General features: G+C 39.2%; 1 pseudogene; it reads right to left on the bottom strand.

Moving 5' to 3' along the window:
- LOC8061712 lies at nucleotides 304–5355 on the bottom strand (annotated as a pseudogene).

Here is an 8970-nt window from a genome sequence, read left to right as displayed (position 1 = left end):
ACGAGAATAGGGAAAACTTCTCAATACCTCACAAAACACCATCACTGTGGGGGTTTACATTCTCTAACTCAATTTGTGTTTACACACTTACGTCGTGTTTGGTTCAGTAGATGGTAACGCAAAGGAAATGAAATCAGATACCACTGTAATAGGGGTGGTTCGATCTTTATCTAAACATGGAAATAGGATCTGATAATACTGTTTAGAAGGTGGGAAGCAAACAAGTGTAACAGTAATACATAATGGGTTGTGTTACATTTGAGGCAACCAAACGGCTCGTTACTTGAATTCCTTGACCATGTGTTTATTTTTCTTAGTCTAGCTTGCTAAGTTGTTGATAGGATTAGAATCTATGGTGCAAAACTCTGTATTGCACATTTAGATAGTATTTCACATAGGTTTTGATAAGTTGGTTTTAGAGGTTATTATTATTATTTTTAGTTGTTTAATTCACTCCTCTATTAGGCGTAGAAAAAAAAAACTAACACTTGGGTCAAACAAGAGCAATGAAAAGTGCCTCAACAAAAGAGGGAGCTCCACATTAAATCTAACCTCAAATTCCACCTGACCGCTACTAGAGCTGCTCATCACCGGACATTACTATCATTGTGCCGGAGCTGCTCGGCTCCATAAGCTCCGCTACATGACTGCTGACATGTATGCTGGTGTGGAGTCGGCAGAAGCGGACCTTTTTGCTGTATGTTCACTAGTTGAGCTAATCTCCATCGATTTAAGGGAGTTATATTACTTGGTGGCTTGCCCAGTATTCCCTTGCCAAGGTGAGGAGCAACTGACTGAATCCCAAGCGATAATCCATAGCCAAAACCAGAAGGAATGATTCGAGGCCACCGAATAATGGGCACAAACTGATGAATGCTAGACTGTTGGCCGGACACTCGATAATGGAGCGCGTGAGGCAAGACCTTGTTAGCAGTGGGTAACGAATCACTGCTAGTAGCACTAGCACCATGCTGTGCACTTCTCTGGAACACACGTCTTCCCTGCGGGGCCAGTTCCCACTTCCTTTTTCTCTTGACATGATCCAAACGAGTTTGGCTGACTAACTCATCTGGGCTAAGCTGCCCAAATAAAAGGGTCCTCAGCTTCGTTGCGTCCATTTTCCCTCTCATGAAATCTAACAAGTTCAAAGCACATTCTCTAAGGCATTTGCAAATCTTCTGCATCTGCACCTTTCCCACTGACCTTGCAAAATTTTGCGATCGGTCCAAGAAATCTTCAACCTGCATAAACAGAAAGCAAAATTAGTGCTTGTGTGCTTTTTCAGGGTAAGAGTCTAACCTTTTGCTACTTGTTAGTGCTCGATGCACAAATACTTAACGCTTAAATTGCCAGCTCCTTTCTTCCAGGTCTTGGAGATCCATGATGCTTCAAAATTGCTTGCGCATAGCCCATGCTCCCATAAACTCTCTGCTGATAACAGCTGCAGGACAAGGCCGATTTATGGCCCTTATTAGTGAACACAATCATTTTCAGTAACACATTCAACAAAAAATGAAACCTGAAGCCATTATAAAACAAGTGCATAGTAAAACCTATGTATCTAGAAAACCCAAAACGTCTTATAATTTGTAATAGAGGGAGTATAAAACATAAATCAATGTCAGAATTTGGTACTATGTGGCAGAGCAACAAGAAGTTTTTGATTCATAATTGCATGACTTCTGCAACCTTATGGCACTTAGAAATGGCATTTGTTTTCAGAATATGCAGTGGAATATAGAAGACCTCTATCAAAATATTGCAAGAACTGACTCAGAAGATAAAGGCTCTCAGATCTGGCAAACTCTCATGTCATGTCTTAAAATGAGGTGCTGGTCACCATGGCATGTGGGCTTTATTGCCCTGGACAGCGTGGTGCATGGAGGTACTGGTATTGAAGGTCTTGAGGGTGGCAAGTTTCAAGAGGTGGACCTTCGTTCATGCTTCTCTAAAATCTGAAGTTTAGTAGTAGTTCTGTGGTTCAAGTTGTAAGCTTTGCATTTCTGTCCTTGATCACATGGATAGTTGTCCTGCAGTTATGGTTTCCTGCTTGCTTTGTAAACTTTAGCTGGTTGGGGATGTTGCTGGTTCTTGAAGTTGAGTTGTAAGCACTTCTGAACTCTAAAAAATAATTCTTGGACAAACTAGTTCAGGGGTATCACACAATTAGTGCCTCGTACCATAGTTCATGGCTAAAATGCCCAAGTGCAGAAAATAACATGTCAACATGGGTACATAATGAGAATTTCTGCAAATGTAGTTTGAGCTTATCTAAATCTCCTATTTGTTGTAAAAAAAAAAGTATGTAGAGTAGACACAAGTGTATGAGAACTCATCCAACATACCAAGGAACAACTATAAAAACATGTTCATATTGATTCAATTATGGCAAGTAACTTCAACCACAAACATAAGTAGGAAGATGAACCTTATAGTTACTCACTTTACTTATCAATGATACGAACAATTCAGCCACAGATTCTTTATTTTTACTCCCAAACCCCTTAAACAGTAAAGCATTCTTCTCAATGCTTGTGCAGTCTAACCCATCTGCAAGAGTAATAAGAATAATATAGAAAGTTATCCTTGGTTTCAGTGGAAAAGTCAGAAGAATGATGTTAGTAAAAGGAATAACAAAGAGCAAGCATGATAGAAGTTAACCTTTTAGCAAATCAGAGAACGCAGGCAATATCGGAGGATGCCGGGTCTGCACTGCACATTGATGCTTATATTCTTAGCCATGTATCTAAAGAGTTGAAACTCAAACATTACCATAAAGGAAAATGGAGTAAAATCCAATTTCTGGTACACAGAATGCAATAGCATGAAGTGTAGGGATCCAGACTGAGCAAGTGTAACAGAAGGATATCTATCTCGTCTTCTGAACTAGCATAAATCCTATCCAGAATTTGTCAATACTAAAGGAGATAATTTATAGGTTCCTCAATATGTTTCATCTTATTTTCTATACAAATGAATCCAAATCTTGTGTCTTCAAATACAGATTGATTAGTAGGTCAATTAATCAAAACAAAAGGTAATGGGACAGTTGCTTGCAATTTAATAACCAAACCAAAATAATAATTAACCCATGGTACCTGCAAATGGAAAGCAACTAGTGAAATAATTGACATGGAGCTCATAGTAAGTTGTCTTGGGCTATTCAAATCATGTACCTTAGCCCAGAACTTAACCTGAAGAACAAACGGGAAAAGGAAAAGATTGTTGTCACATAGTTTCAATTCATCACATGGCTTTGCTAAGTTACTAATTAGAAAGAAAACGAAGATTGCATTACCAAGTAACTTAGTATTTGAAACCTTTCATCAAGTGAGGAAACAAATTTGATGATCATTGACCTTGTCATGCCATCTTTATTTTCAACTGAAATATCACATTCGATCCCTGTGCCACAATCAATAGCCTTCAGTATAGGCACCCTAGCACTTACAATAGGGAAAACCCCACAGAAAATTCCACTCCCTGGATGGATCAGAAAAAGAAAAGGTTGAATATATTTACAAAAGTCAATGGGCATGCAATGAATATCTGAAAATATTCTGTCTGGGGAAATACTTACTCTGATGAGAATATAGAACCTTGGAAAATTTCCTGATAATAGAGATCATTTGCTTGCGAGTATATTGCTCATCAGTATTGGCACTAAAATTGATAGAGAGGTCCAGGTCACTACAACGAGTAAATAAATCCATCGTGAATGATCCAAATGGTTCCACAACCGGAGACCCACTGTTGCAACCTGAAATTTGTGTTAAATAAAGGTCAAATCAACATGTAAGAGACAAAGTTCAATGTTATGGTGTGACTGGTATGTGATTTCCTGAACATCTACAAGAATCCACTCAATACTCGGTGTCATTGATCAGACTTTACCCCAATAGAGTTCTGTACTTTTAGCAGACGATTGGCAATAGACCAATACAGTATATCTGTGTTCCCTTCTCTTTCTGAAAAATTCTACATGTTTGCTAATACTTCTTAAACTAGTACATGGCAAAACAACAGGTGGTGCCTGATGGTATATCAAGGAGTGACTGATTTCACAGACTCAAAAATGAAGAGAGTTTTTCGGAAAACAATAAAAATTAATTAAATAAATAAATAAAGAGAAATCTCAGAGAGAGATCAACTGCAAATTTTATAACTAATCACCAGTCAGCATTCTTATTACTTATTTTGGAGGCTAGAAGTTGATGACTACTTACTCCTAGAGTTGTCCTAAGTCAAACTTTTAAAACTTTGACCAAATTTCTAGAAAAAAAAATGCTAAGATTTATAATACCATATTTACATTAGATTTATCATAGAATATATTTTCATAAGATACTCATTTTATGTCATAGATATTGCTACTCTTTTCTATAAAGTTGGTCAAACTTAAAAAAAGTTTAACCGGCACGGATTTTAGGAGTTAAAGCTTTCAGCGAGAGTAATCAATAATGTGCAAGAAATGGAAACATACCAAATCTTCGATTCACCATCTCCCTGAAGACATCAACCAAGGCGTTGCGCTGGTCATAGTCAAGTGGCTTGGGACGCAGAACGGCATACGCCTCGAGAAGCAACTGATTAAGAGCTGGAAGCAGACAGGGATTGACAGATATTGCAGTCAACTCCTCCAACTCCAGATCTTCAGCGTGCCTGCTTAACACTGCACAGGAGAAGATAAGAACCGGTTTCATCTGCCAAAATCCCCACCGTGGGTCGTACTAAAACAAATCCGAGATAGATCGACAGTTGCATCTGAAAACAAAAAACAAAACAAAAGAGGAAAAGAGGAAAATCTGCTTTGGCTGTTTGATTTCTGGAGCGCAGGGTCCAGCTGTACATGGAAGCATGAACCGGGGAATCAGGCCTGGCATTGCTTCTCTATGTAATGAGAACGCGGGCAACGGGGCATACATGCCGGGAGCAGAGAGAAAATGGGAGAGGGGGCAGGGAGCAGCAAGCAGAAGGAACTAGTAGGAGGTACCTTGAGAATCCCATATGCTTGCCTCGCTGCACCTGCAACAGGGGAAGAGCGAAATCAATACCCACAACAGCAACAGCGTCAAGCGCGCGTGATGCAGAAATGCGATCCCGAGCACCCCGAAAGAGAAGGGAAGGCAGGGAACCAAATCGATCGCCTCGCATGGAGTAGATTGAACTCGGGGTTCCGGGGAATCGGAAGGGTTTAGGGGGAGGGACTAGGGAAGAGAGGCTAACTGAGAGGAGTCGGAGTCGGAGTCGGTGTCGTCGGACACGGAGGAGCTGGCCGCCAGAGTCGCCATGGCCAAGGACCACTACCTCGCCGTGCCTCTCTCTATACTTCAATTCATTCAGGCCTTGTTTAGTTGGCAAAAACTTTAGTTTTTGGCTACTGTAGCACTTTCGTTTTTATTTAACAAACATTGTCTAATCATGGAGTAATTAGGCTCAAAAGATTCATCTCACAAATTACAGATAAACTGTGCAATTAGTTTTTATTTTTATCTATATTTAATGCTCCATGCATGCGACCAAAGATTCGATTTGACAGGGAATCTTGAAAATTTTTGCGAACTAAACAAGGCCTCAATGTGGAAAGGTGGGACGGCGCTCCCTTATTTAATATAGGATGGGCCCGGTCACAGCCCACACCGCACAGGTGCTCTAGGGGGCCGAAATCTGCAGGCCTCCACGGGGTGAAGTGCGATGCAATGGGAACCGCCTGTTTAGGTTTTAACATCCTCCACCAAACACCCATTAGGTCTTGTTTAGATGTGAAAAAATTTTAGATTTTGCTACTCTAGCACTTTCATTTGTTTGTGGCAAATATTATCTAATTATAGACTAACTAGGATCAAAAGATTCATCTCACGATTTACAGCTGTGCAATTAGTTTTTATTTTCGTCTATATTTAATGTTTCATGCATATACCCAAAGATTCGATGTGACGGAGAATCTTGAAAACTTCTTGGTTTTCAGGGTGTACTAAGGCCTTGTTTCACTACGGGACACCCATGCTTTGCCGAGTGTCTGTGGCACTCGGCAAAGGCCTAAAAACACTCGGCAAAGACCACACGGCAAAATTTCAGCCGGCAAAGCAGTCTTTGCCGAGTGTTATTTTTCGAGCACTCGGCAAAGACTTTGCGACACTCGGCAAAGATAAAAACGAAAAAATCCAAAAAGATCCGAAATAAAAGAGAAAAAAATCTTTTTTTCAGGAGGCCAACGCCCACCGGGCTCTTCTTGCCAGCCAACTTCTGAAATTTTTTTGCATCTTTGCGGTTCATGGGATTCGAACTCGTGACCTCTCGCTCGCGTGTACTCACTCTTAACCACTGCACCACACTATGACTTGTGCTTATATTGCATTTCGGTTCCTCAAATATTATACCAAATTATGTGTAAAATGATTATTTAAGGTCCTAAATGATTTCAAATCAAAAAGTTGTCAACTACAAAGTTTCATAACTTTTTAGGATCTACAATTTTTATTTAGGGAGTTTCTCCATCCGAAGTCGTTTACAAATTTTGAATTTTAAATTTAAGAAATTCAAATGTAGTTTTTGCATGACAAGATGATTCCAAAACAAAAAGTTGCCAACTACAAAGTTTCATAACTTTTTGAGATCTACAGAGTTTATTTAGAGATCTTTTCCATCCGAGGTTGTTTAAAAAATTTAAATTTTAAAATTTTCAATTAAAAACGTGGTTTTGCATGACAAGATGAACTCAAATGAAAAAGTTGCCAAATACAAAATTTCATAACTTCTCAAGATCTACAGAGTTTATTTTGGTTATTTTGTCATATATTTATCCGACATGGCGATTCTAATATTTTTCTAAAATCTTATATATCTCTCTTGTAATTTCATAAACTATAAAAGAGAGATGTAAAATTTGTAAACAAATTTATTTTTGCTTTGTCAAATGAAGAAATGATCAAAATAAATGTTGTAGATCTTGAGAAGTTATACAACTTTGTAGTTAAAAACTTTTTGATTTGAATTCGTTTAGGGCTTCAAAATTCGATTTTAAATTTTCTTTGCCGAGTGTTTATTTTTTGACACTCGGCAAAGAAGCTCTTTGCCGAGTGTCAAATGAATACACTCGGCAAAGAAGCTCTTTGCCGAGTGTCAAAAGAATACACTCGGCAAAGAGTCTTATTTGCCGAGTGTTAAAAAAACACTCGGCAAAGAAGGTCTTTACCAAGTGTTCTCGGCAAAGAGCTTCTTTGCCGAGTGCCCGAAAATAAACACTCGGCAAAGTATTTAACACTCGGCAAAGATGCGGATTCCGGTAGTGTTTACTTCCACCCAAAAACCTAAAAATTTTCAAGATTCCCCATCATATCGAATCTTTAAACGCATGCATGGAGTATTAAATATAGAAAAAAATAAAAACTAATTGCACAGTTTGATTAAAATTTACGAGACGAATCTTTTAAACCTAGTTAGTCCATGGTTGGACAATAATTACCACAAACAAACGAAAGTGCTACAGTGTCTCAAAATTTTTTGCATCGAAAACTAAACACGACCTAAACAAGGCCTTAGCCTGGCACTAGGACCGAAAGAGGAAGCGAAGAAGAAAGGCACCGCAATATCTATGAAGAGAATGAAAGAAGAAGAAGAGGAAAGTCTACATTACCTCCTTCAATTTTCTCAAAAGTTTGTTTTTTTCATAAATTTTAAAACTAGACAAAATGCCTCCCTTAACTTCTAAAACTATTTATCTTATCTTTCTAGCTTTATTATAAGCGGTTTAAAATGCGACTTTATGTTTTTGTTTTTTTTGTTTTTTGGCTAGGGCCCTATTTAGTTTTTATCCAAAAACTTTTTGCCCATCATATTATAAGGTGCAAATAGCTAGAGGATGGTGAATAGCCTATTTAAAAATTCTATAAGCTCAACTAAATAAGTTAGTAAAACAAATGGCGAAGCTATTGAAAGTCCAAGTTTGGTTTTGGTAATTAATGATACCAAGTTGCTAATGCTATTGTATTGAAGTGATTTGAGCTAGGCATAGCAACACAAGTGATGAAAGAGCAAAGTGGCATAGAGTGATGGCCACATGATCTCAAAGAGATGGAACTTGGACATGGAGATCAAGCACGTGATGGACATAGAGTTCAAGGCAAAGGTATAACCATAGGGTTTTTGTTTTTGTCGATGTAAGATGAGTAGAGAAATGATTGACCAAATTTAGGATAGATAGTCAACTATCAAGAAAGAAAATCACGGTCATCTCATGAATCAAGTGCTACTAGGTTAACATCTTGAGCATATGCATTAGGATCTAGTAGTAGAGTGCTAACAAAACTCTTTTGAATAAAAAGTTTGTGAAATGCTAACACACATGCATATGGTGTGGTACACTTGTTGGTGTTAGCACATTTGCAAAGGAGGTGGAGTTCTTAGGGTAGAGAGGGGTTTGCAAAGGATTCGACGCTTTTCGGAAAAATGAAATGCTTATTTTCTACTACACCGGAGGAAAGTTTTGGGAAAGTCACGTGAGTGTTTCTCGCTAAGAAACACTTGTCGGATGTTGAGTCAGACAGCGTTGGACGTTGAGGCCGCCTCCAACGAGTACAATGTAGTGAGGCAGATTTTGTTTATGCATTAGAGCGTCCAACGCTCACACGTCGGTGCATCCGGTACTCGCTCTGTAGCAGTGTTGTTTCGACGTTATGTGTGTTAGACGTTGGCGTGCGTGTGATGCCACACCATCGGACGTGTCTGACGCATCCCAGAGAGTTTATGGAACTCTCTGAGTAGCGTTCGGTGTAAGGTGGCGTGTTCAAAACTTAGCGTTTGACACGTCCGACACGTGCTTCAAAAGATCATTAACGTTTAAGTGACAGTTGGCGATCGACGGGTCACATTTAACTGAGGACACGTGGCAGCGATCTAACGCGTATGGCAGGCGAGCATCGGACGTCGGGGCACGTCCGACAGGTAAGTGTCGGAGCGTCTGATGCCCTC

This window comes from Sorghum bicolor, chromosome 2 (assembly GCF_000003195.3).
Source record: "Sorghum bicolor cultivar BTx623 chromosome 2, Sorghum_bicolor_NCBIv3, whole genome shotgun sequence".
In the NCBI taxonomy this organism is placed as follows: domain Eukaryota; kingdom Viridiplantae; phylum Streptophyta; class Magnoliopsida; order Poales; family Poaceae; genus Sorghum; species Sorghum bicolor.
This window is presented reverse-complemented; position numbering and strand designations above follow the sequence as displayed.